We start from the raw sequence: 9,290 nt of genomic DNA on the forward strand, positions 1-9,290 counted from the left end.
CCTCGGCAGGTTTTGTAGATAGGGATTTTCACAAAGGCTTTCACGTGAATAATTGCCTTTAAAAGTTCGGGCCATCATGCTGCGGGTGATGGGGAGCCCCTAGGGATTTGGAGCAAGGCAGGGAGGCCAGAGGTGGGGCCCTGCCTTATCTCCCAGCGCCTCCCAGGCACCCCACCCCCAACATACACTCAAGACAGCAGGCAAAAGCAGGAGACACGGATAAAACTGCTGTTCAGAGGGGCTGATACAGGGCATGGGAAGCAAGTGCCATAATTACAAAGAATTTCCTGAGCTTATGTTATTGCAACAACCCGTCAGGTCAGCCTGGGCTCCAGGCATCCTGAGGTGAAGGGGCCAGACCCCGTGGCGGGCACCTGCCCTAGCCCCTCACCTCACCCCGTGGCCCCCTCCGCTCACAACTACCTTCTTCTCCCTCCTCTCCCATCCTGTCCCTGTCCCTGCCCCACTCCACGCCAGTGCCTCCCAGAGGCTCTCTGAGAGAGATCTCACAGGCACCTGCTGGGAAGGCAGGAGAACTGAGCACAGGGCCCTCCCCAGACGTCCCCCCAACTCCACATCTGGAACGTGCTCGCCCCATGTCTGCTCATTTCAATCCCCAAATCCCGCCTCCTCTAGGAAGCCTGTGTGGGCTGCTGTAAAGCAAGACTGGTCAAGAAATTCTTATCCCTCCTGCAGAGGAGCCGGAGTTGAGAGTGGCTTGAATCTGAGCCCACATTCAAGGGAAGAAGAGAGCCACACGTGATGAACAATGTCTTCTGTGAGGGCCGGATGGGGGAACAGTGGCTTCTGTGTCCGTCTGTAGTGTGCCTACCCCTCCTGACTCCAAGCACCCAGATGGATATTCAGCTAGACATTTTTGAGGTTCCCTGCAGCCCTCAGATTCTGGGAGGGGCCATATAAGAGCAGATGACATTCTCTTCCATGCTAAGGCCACCTGCTCCCCGATCTCTGCTAAAGAGATCTGCTCAAACTCCTCTGTGGGCCTAATGCCCCCTGGTCGTTCTCAGGGCCCCACGACGCTGCTCATTTCCGAGAGGAAGCAACCAGAAGGGAGATAACAGAGTCACATTCTCAACAGTCTTTGCTCACACCAGAGCGTCTCAAGATGCCCTGGGGAAGAGGACAAGATGTCCTGACGCTCCAAGAAGGTGAGGACGTCTCGCAAGGACAACCATGATTCCTCCCACCCAAATGCCTGTCACCCTGTACCCTTGTCTGCCTCCCATGTGGACTGCAGCCCCTTGGACATGTGGGCAGACTCTCATCTCTGTATCCCCAGATCCTGGCTGGCATGTATGTTTTCCTACATATTGAACTAAGATCAGTGAATGGAATTTGGGGTGGGGGGGCGAGGAAGACTTGGAACTAAAAATGAGTTGGGAATTTCTTGGGGTCGGAGCTGCCCAACAACAGAAAGGACTGCCTTGTGGGGGTAGTGAGCTCCCCATTCCCAGAAGGATCCCAACCACCTGAGGCTGACGATCTCCATCGGTGATACCGCACAGGCAGAGGGTTAGCCTGGATGACCTTCCAACCATGAGATTCTGGGAGGCTACCGTTCTTAGGAACTGCTGTCTGCTGTGGAAGGGCGGAGGAAAGGAAAGGAGGAGAGGGGGAAGGGGTGAGTGCGAGATGCAGAGAGGGGATAAGAGGCCCAGCACTCTTTCTGGCAGGCCAGGTGCGGGCAGGGAGGGCAGATAGGACTGCAGCTGGAGAAACTGAAGCAGTCATGTCTCTGCTTGGTAGGAGACGTCATGGGATTGGGGTGCACACTGCTCCCCACTCCAGGTGGTCCGGTCCGTCCAACACAAGCACAAACTAAGGGCATGAGACTGGGTCCCGCACCTCCCTGGGCATGTCCTATCCCCTCCCTGGGCCTCAGTTTTTATGCCTGTGATCTCTTGGTCCCTTTCCGGCTCTGACTTGCCTCACTTTCTCCCTGGGTGGCAGATGGAATTATTGGTCTCAGTTCTTGAACGTCCTGCAGCCTTATGGTGCAGCTGTGCCCTGGCCGTGGCCTTGTGGTAGGTGGGGTATACCTCCCCAGCTCCTGATCTGGAGCTTGGCCACGGGACTTGCTTTAGCTAGTGAGATTTGAACGAAGGAAATGCACGTAGACGCTTGAGATGTGCTTGCACGACTGAGACTTTCCATCACAAGAAGAGTAAGCCCTCAAGTAGCACCTGGTCCAAAGAGGGTGTTGGGAGACATGGAGAGACTGGGGTCCAAACAGCAGCTTGGAGCCCAGCCAGCCAAACCCGGTCTAGAATAGCCAAACCCCAGACGCCAGACAGACTCACGAGAAATAGGCACACCTTAAGACAGATGGGGAAGTCTGTTACGCGGCATCGTCACGGCAATAGCTGACTGATAGCCTTTCCTGGATGTGTGGAATCCTGGTGGTGATGAGGGACTTTGAAAGATCGTCTCAGCCCTTCTTCTGCCAGTGGACGAGACCACGGCTTATTGGAGGCACAGCGCAGTTCCCTGTCTGCAGCCCAGGTGGGAGAGCGGGACGGGGTCAAGCCGTTCTGATGCTGGGGGTGTATTCGGGGACTACTGGCACCTCCTCCAGGCTGGCTCTAGATGACCAAGGAAGGGTCTCCGTAGGAACTCGCCTAAAAGGGGCAGCCCCTCCTGTCCCACGTAGCTACGGAGATGGGGGTGCCAAGCACAGCTGACCCGACCCCTTATTCTAAAAAGAGATACCTTCGCTGGGCTCCGCTGTGAAGAACCATGTGGTTCTGGAGCTGGGCTGAGCCCTCAGTCATCATATGGTTCATGCTCTGAGGGCCCTAATTGCCCGTGTGACAGTCAGGGACAAGGGACCTGAGTCTGCTCACTTAGGACTTCATGGCTGATTACATACGGAAATGCAAGCCGCTCTTCAGGCAGCAGAGGACAGGCACGTCCCGCTCAGTGCTGCCCATGTAGGCACGGCCCCTCCAGGCTTGCCCCATTATTCTGGGCTGTTCTGGGCAGCGGGAGTGCAAGCAGTGGCGGGGGTGGGAGGGTCTGCAGCTCAAGTTTGGACTCTGAGAAACCTGGCTTTGAATCCCAGCCCTGCCTCTTTCCAGCTGTGTGACCTTGAGCGAGTGACTCAACCTCGCTGAGCCTCAGCCACCTCTCCGTTAAAGTGGATGCTTCAAGGGGGTGCCGTGAGGATACGAAGCAAACTCCGCGTGTGGTGCCTGGTACAGATACGTGCTCAGTAATAAAGGCTCGCAACGGTTATTAATAATAAACCACTCTCATTAGTCTCAGGACTTGATCTTCCTGAAAATGCATCCATTCCTTTATTTGGTCCTTCAAAGGCTTTCCATGTGCAGGTGAGGCCCAGAGAGGTCATAACTGGATTCCAAGAGGGACAGACTCACAGGCAGCTAACTAAGCTGCTGAGGGTGCACAGAACAGGGAATGATGGAGTCCGACGGGGACTCAGCAGGGTCCTCAGCTGGGGCCCGTGAGCGGGATTTTGCCAGGAAGAGTCAGGGATGGGCAGGTCAGCGAGGCGCTGTGGGACCTGCGGGGCTTGGGGAGTTCAGGCACCAGTGGCGATCTGGGTGGGGGGGCAGCCTGAGGGCATGTGTTCAGGGGGAGAGGGCAGAGAGGTGGGTGATGGCACAGGAGAAAGAGCAAGGCCAGATCAGGGCCTCGGGTGCCACCCTATATTCCCTCCACCCCATACATAGGCAACTAGGAAAGGTGGGAGGGTGGTGGTGACACGGTCAGACTTTCATTTTGAAAGTCCGCCCCGGACACCGGACGCAGGTGCAGTGGTCCAGCAGAGAGACGTGGAGCCCCGAGTGGGGTGGTGACAGCGAGGAAGCAGAGGCCCTTTCCAGAGAAGCCACTGTGAAGCGCAGACTCGAGGGCATATGTGCGCCTGGTCCTGGCTTCACGTTCACCAGCTGCTGTCCCCTCCCCTCTTCTCTTCTCTTCTCTTCTTTTCTCTTCTCTTCTCTTCTCTTCTTTTTCTTTTCTTATTGTTTAAAAAATTTTGTTTAAATCCAAGCTGGTTAACATATAGTGTTTGTTGTTATCACTTTAAAGCAACTCGGTCAATCAGACCCAAGGCCAGGAGAGGGAGGGAGGAGGAGGAGGAGGGGGAGAGGTCTAGATGGTGGGCAGTTTGCCCACTTGGGCTTCTGGGTGGAAGGAAGGCAGTTGCAGTGAATGACGGAGGGCTCAGGGGTGACCAGGCTCGGTGGGTGACCAGAGTGAGGAAGCCGTGTGAGGAGACATGGATGATGGCTGGGTCCAGTGCCCAGGGATCTGAGCGTGGCCGAGACGGCCGAGGGGAAGGGCTGCCCACCAGGGCACATGGCTGAGAGTGGCGGGCACGGACAGAAGCTGCAAGGAGGCTGAGAAAGCAGGGTCGGGGGACATGGGGACACCCGGGGGAAAGAGCTGGCTGGAGGAGGACAGTGCCACCGATCACACCCAGGGAAGGAACGGCCCCTGAGGGCTCCCTCCAAGGTCCAGGCCAAAGCCTGCTCAGCTCCACCACCCATCTTGTCCTGTGTGTCCCCTGTCAAATGGATGCCTGTGCAGGAGCGGGCACGGCATACATCCCTTCTTCCCACCTACCATGGCATGGAGGTTTATTTAACAGGACCCCGAATGCAACACTTGGCCAAGGCTGGGAGTCGTCGGCTGGCTTTCACAGAGCACGTCTACACGGCGTGCCGGCCCTGTGACCGCTCTGGGCCTCAGTCTCCCCACCAGTAACAACAGGGAGAGGCTAAGCTGGCCCCTCCCTGGGTCCCTTCCTGCCCTGAATCCTCTGCCCCGAGGCTCCAGGTGGTCTGTGAGTCTGTTGCCCTAGCCTCCTGTCCTGGGGGCCCCAATACCATAGACTCTGAGGTCACGCACATCTGAGATGCAACACTGGCTTTCCCTCAAAGGGAATGACCCAGGAGAGGATGCCGAGGAGGTGAGGCTCTCCTGCATTTGCCACGGTCCTGCACCTGACCCTCACCCATCCCGTCTCCTGTCTGCCAAGACACAGCCCCAAGATGACTTCACGTAAGAACTTAGCACCAACTACCTCTGGGCCCCGCCCTGGCCATCTGGCCCTCCTCCTCTCCTGGGAGCCCGGCCTAGGCTGGGACGCATCTTACAGGACGAACTCCCAAGGAGGCCGAGCCACTGTGTGGCCCTGTGCAGCTGGAGGTCTCCCGAGAGGGGACTCTCATCTCTCTGCAGACGGTGCACTTACCCCATCCCACTTGGATGTGCTCCCCCACCCTCTGCCCTTGGTGGAAGTGACTCTGGTCATGAGATGGGTTGAGGAAGCCACCTGGTAGGGGCTTAACGGGGAGCTCGACTCATTGCGTGCCGGACGCTGACCCTGCCTGTGGCGCCTTCCAGATTCTCTTCTCCTGCCCGCCTCCCCCGGAAACCACTGCTCCGGCCGATGCCCTCCCTCTGCCCTGAGTGTTAGGCCCAGATTGGGTCCCTGGGGATGAAAGCTGAGCAGCCACTGCCCTCAGGGGACACTGTGAAGTTCTGGATCCCCCTCCTCCCTGCCAGTCCTCCAGGACTGCTCTCACCTCTTGCGCCTGCTCTCACCTCGACAGAACGGAGGCAGAGAGGGAGCACTCCATTTCCTTCCCCTCGACCTCCACTCCCTCTAGGAGGACTTGTCAAATGTGAGAGCCGTAGGGTCCTAGCCCAATTTCCTCTTCGGGTCCGGCAATGCTACAGATGGGTAAACTAAGGCCCAGAGGAGCGAAGGGGCCTCACGAGACTCCACGTAGCTGGAGCTGCATGTCGGGCTGGGGATCTGGCCTCTGACCCCGTGCTTGCCTAAAGTGCTGCTGCTCCCACCCCTCTTGTGGGTGAGGCCAGGTCCAGACGCTCCCAGGGCCCAGCTTCCAGGCAGCACTATCGCCCTTTCCAGAAGATGGCCGTTCTCTCCTTGGCCGGGAGGCCAAGCAGAGGCAGCTGGCTTTGCTTTGGAGACACTGATTTTTGTCCCTGCCTCCCTTTTCTTGTGGAAGGTGGAACCTGAGAGAGTGGGGAAGTGGTTTCCAAACTGTGTTCCTTGGAGCCTCTCAGGGACCATGGCAGCGGGGCTCCCCTGGGCCTCAGGAGCACAGACTGAGCGCCTTCAGGAAATTGTAAGTCCCAATGGCCTGGGGAGAGGAGCGCTGGACTGGGCTTTGAATGCCTGGCTCAGATCTTTCTATTCCGCTAACCTGGAGTCATCTCCTCCCTGGAGGACCTCTAATTGCTCATCTGTGGGACAGGGATTAACCCTGCCTGACCTACCTTATGGTGCCCCTGCAGGGGTGACAGCCGCAGAGGCCCTTGGGCAGTGCCATGGGAGGGGTCACAAGGTTCAGGAATGTCCCTGAGCCTGGGGCTTTGAGATGGGGATGGGAGAATGGCCACGGAGGCCAGGGCACTGCCTCCTCCTTCCCTTCCCGCTCCCTCCTCCCTTGGAAGCCCCAGAGGGACCGCAGCCATTACAGAGAAGGGACTTCAAGTCGACAAAGACAAATTGGCTTAATTGACCCAAATTAGCAGCAGGGAGGGCCCGGATGGCCCAGCTGCTGGTACATTTAATCACTGTCACCCTGTGTGGTCAGGGATAGCCCCCTCCCCCAAGGCCATCAGGGTCACCTCTCCTGTGAATGGCCGCCTCTCTGGAGTCCTCTATCAGCAGGAAGTAGGGCTGGGACTATGGGGACAAAGACAGCCTTGGGCCAGAGGTCGGAGCACCCTGCCGGGCTGAGCCTGGCTGTAGGAAAGACAGCCTGGTGCCAGATATAAGGCAGCCTAGAGAGCTGGGGGGCTCTCCCAAGCCCCTCATTCTGAGTTTAATGGCTGCCCCTTGGAGTGACAGCGATGCCCTGGGGACCAATGGCCAGTAGGCTGACTGTCATTCCTCCTTGGAGATGCTACCTGATTCTTGCACTTTAGAGGCTCCGGGAAGGGACACTGTTGGCCAGGCCTCTGGACCAGGCTCTGCTTCTCTCTTCTTTCCACCATATTCCTTAACGACGCTGGGGTGATGGTCAAGTTGGGGTCTCCTGCAAACCCCTAGAAGGTTATGAGCCAGAGCCCTCCTTGGTCTTTGGTGACACTCTTCCCAGGACTCTGGTCAGCTGTCATTGACCAAATCCTGTGTCATGAGAAGGCAGTAAGGAGACTCCTCCCCACTCCAACCTTTCCTGGGTTCTGCCTGCTCCCTGGTGGGGACTGTCCCTTCTCTCTTCCCACAGCAAACACTGTTAGAGACCCACAGTGAGCTGGACCTGGGCTAAAGCTCCAGGTCAGGGGGTCCTGTGACCTCATGGCCTCCCCTTCACAGCTCCCCATCTCCAGCCATTTTTTTCTACTTGGAATCTTTGATCTGTCCTTGTACCCCGCCCCCCCCCCCTCCCCGGTGGAGGAGGCTGTGTGCAGAGGACCCTGACATCTGTGTCCTTCACAGCCACATCCCGGGCCCCAGCTCAGCGCTGGCCACTCTAACCCCTGCCCATCTGCCTGTCCTGGATGCCTCAGCCCTTCTCTGACCTTCTCCTCAACCACCACTCAGGCCTTCCTCCCTCTGACCACACTTCTCTCTGCCATCTCCATAAATGCCCACTGAGTTCAATCAGGGTACCCATATCACATCTCACTGTGGGCCCCAAGGTGGGTGAGGTCCATGCTGGGCTCACTGGGAGCAGAATATTCTCTCTCCCTCACACACACACACACACACACATACACACACACCAGCTTCTACATGGCTGCTCATCAAAAGTTTGCTGGAAATTGGGTATTAGAAACACATTTCAATGCCTTCCTCCATAGAGCCAGTATCATTGATAGCAGTTACATTCCCAGTCTAGCCCACCCAACAGATTTTGCCTATAAAGTGTTTATTAAATATTTTTAAAATTTTATTTGAGAGAGAGACAGAGAGCGAGCGAGCATGAGCAAGCATGGGGGACGGGCAGAGACAGAGAGGGAGAGAGAAAGAATCTCAAGCAGGCTCCATGCTGTTGGCACAGAGCCCGATGGGGGCTCAAACTCACGAACTGTGAGATCATGACCCGAGCCGAAATCAAGAGTCGGACGCTTAGCCGACTGAGCCACTCAGGCGCCTCTCAATAAATATTTATTGGGTACCTACTATGTGTGTAATGAAACTGAACAGCAGTTCTAAGAGTGTCACCTTGAGTTCTGGGTCCTGACACAAGATCACGCGAGAGAGAGAAAGAGAAGAGAGAAAACCAGAGAAAGTTTCTCTTCAAATCACTTAAAAATAGACAGGCCCATCCTTAACACCTTTTCTAGCCTCCTCCTCTTCCCCAGGGACCCCAGCGCCTCTGGACCCCAGGCCCTCCAAGTGTCCCCTCCCCAGAGGACCCCAGCATGGGGACATCCCCACCGGGATCATCCAGGTTCTAGGAAGCTTTGTAAGATGCAGGTTCCCAGACCCCTCCCCAGCCACGCCAGGTGGGCGGGTCTGGGTGGGTCCTGGAAGGGGACAGTTGTCTCACTCCTCCCCGACCCCTTTTGCCCCAGTAGCGAGTCTGAAGAATCACCTGGGAGCCCATGCCGCACCCCAAGCTGGTGGCCTCAGAATCACTAGGGTTGGGACCCTAGACACCAGGAGTTATTTACACACTCCTGAATGTGCAGCCAAGATTCAGAACTGCTACCTGAGTTGTTCTATTTCTTTCCCTGCCCCTGAATCCACAGACACTGTCATCACACCTGCTCCTCACCCCTTCTCACCCCCATTCTTCTGGGGACCTTCGTCCCTGCCTCGACGGTGACACTTCCACGCACCTGCATTCGGACCAAGCAAGTGTCTGTGAGACCTGGGGCGAGGAGTCCACATCCTGGGTCAGTCAAGTTTGGCAGCCAAATGTGACACCAGAGGGTGGAGGCCAGAGGCTGTGCTCGGGCAGCAGGGGCTGGACGGGATCCCCCGCATCTCTCCCAGCTTTGGGGGGCGCGGTCAGGAGTTCTGTGAGTCACCACTTCCCCAGCCCCTGGAAAGCCTGCACTGCTGGGCCGGGGCTGGGTCTCTGCCTGGGTCCCACAGGGTCAGGCTGAGCATAGGCTCATGTCCCCAAGTTGGTGGAAGGTGATTTCACATTTGTAACAATTACTCACTTAATTGGGTTCCAATTAAATCGGAAAAGAAGCGGAGGGCTATGTCTGTTTATTCTCCCCCTTTCAACTTCTGCGCATCACCGGGAATGCAGGGAGGGTGACAAATGGGATTGATCCCATCTAGAATAATCTACCTCCTGTCAGGG

This window comes from Panthera uncia, chromosome E1, assembly GCF_023721935.1.
Source record: "Panthera uncia isolate 11264 chromosome E1, Puncia_PCG_1.0, whole genome shotgun sequence".
Lineage (NCBI taxonomy): Eukaryota > Metazoa > Chordata > Mammalia > Carnivora > Felidae > Panthera > Panthera uncia.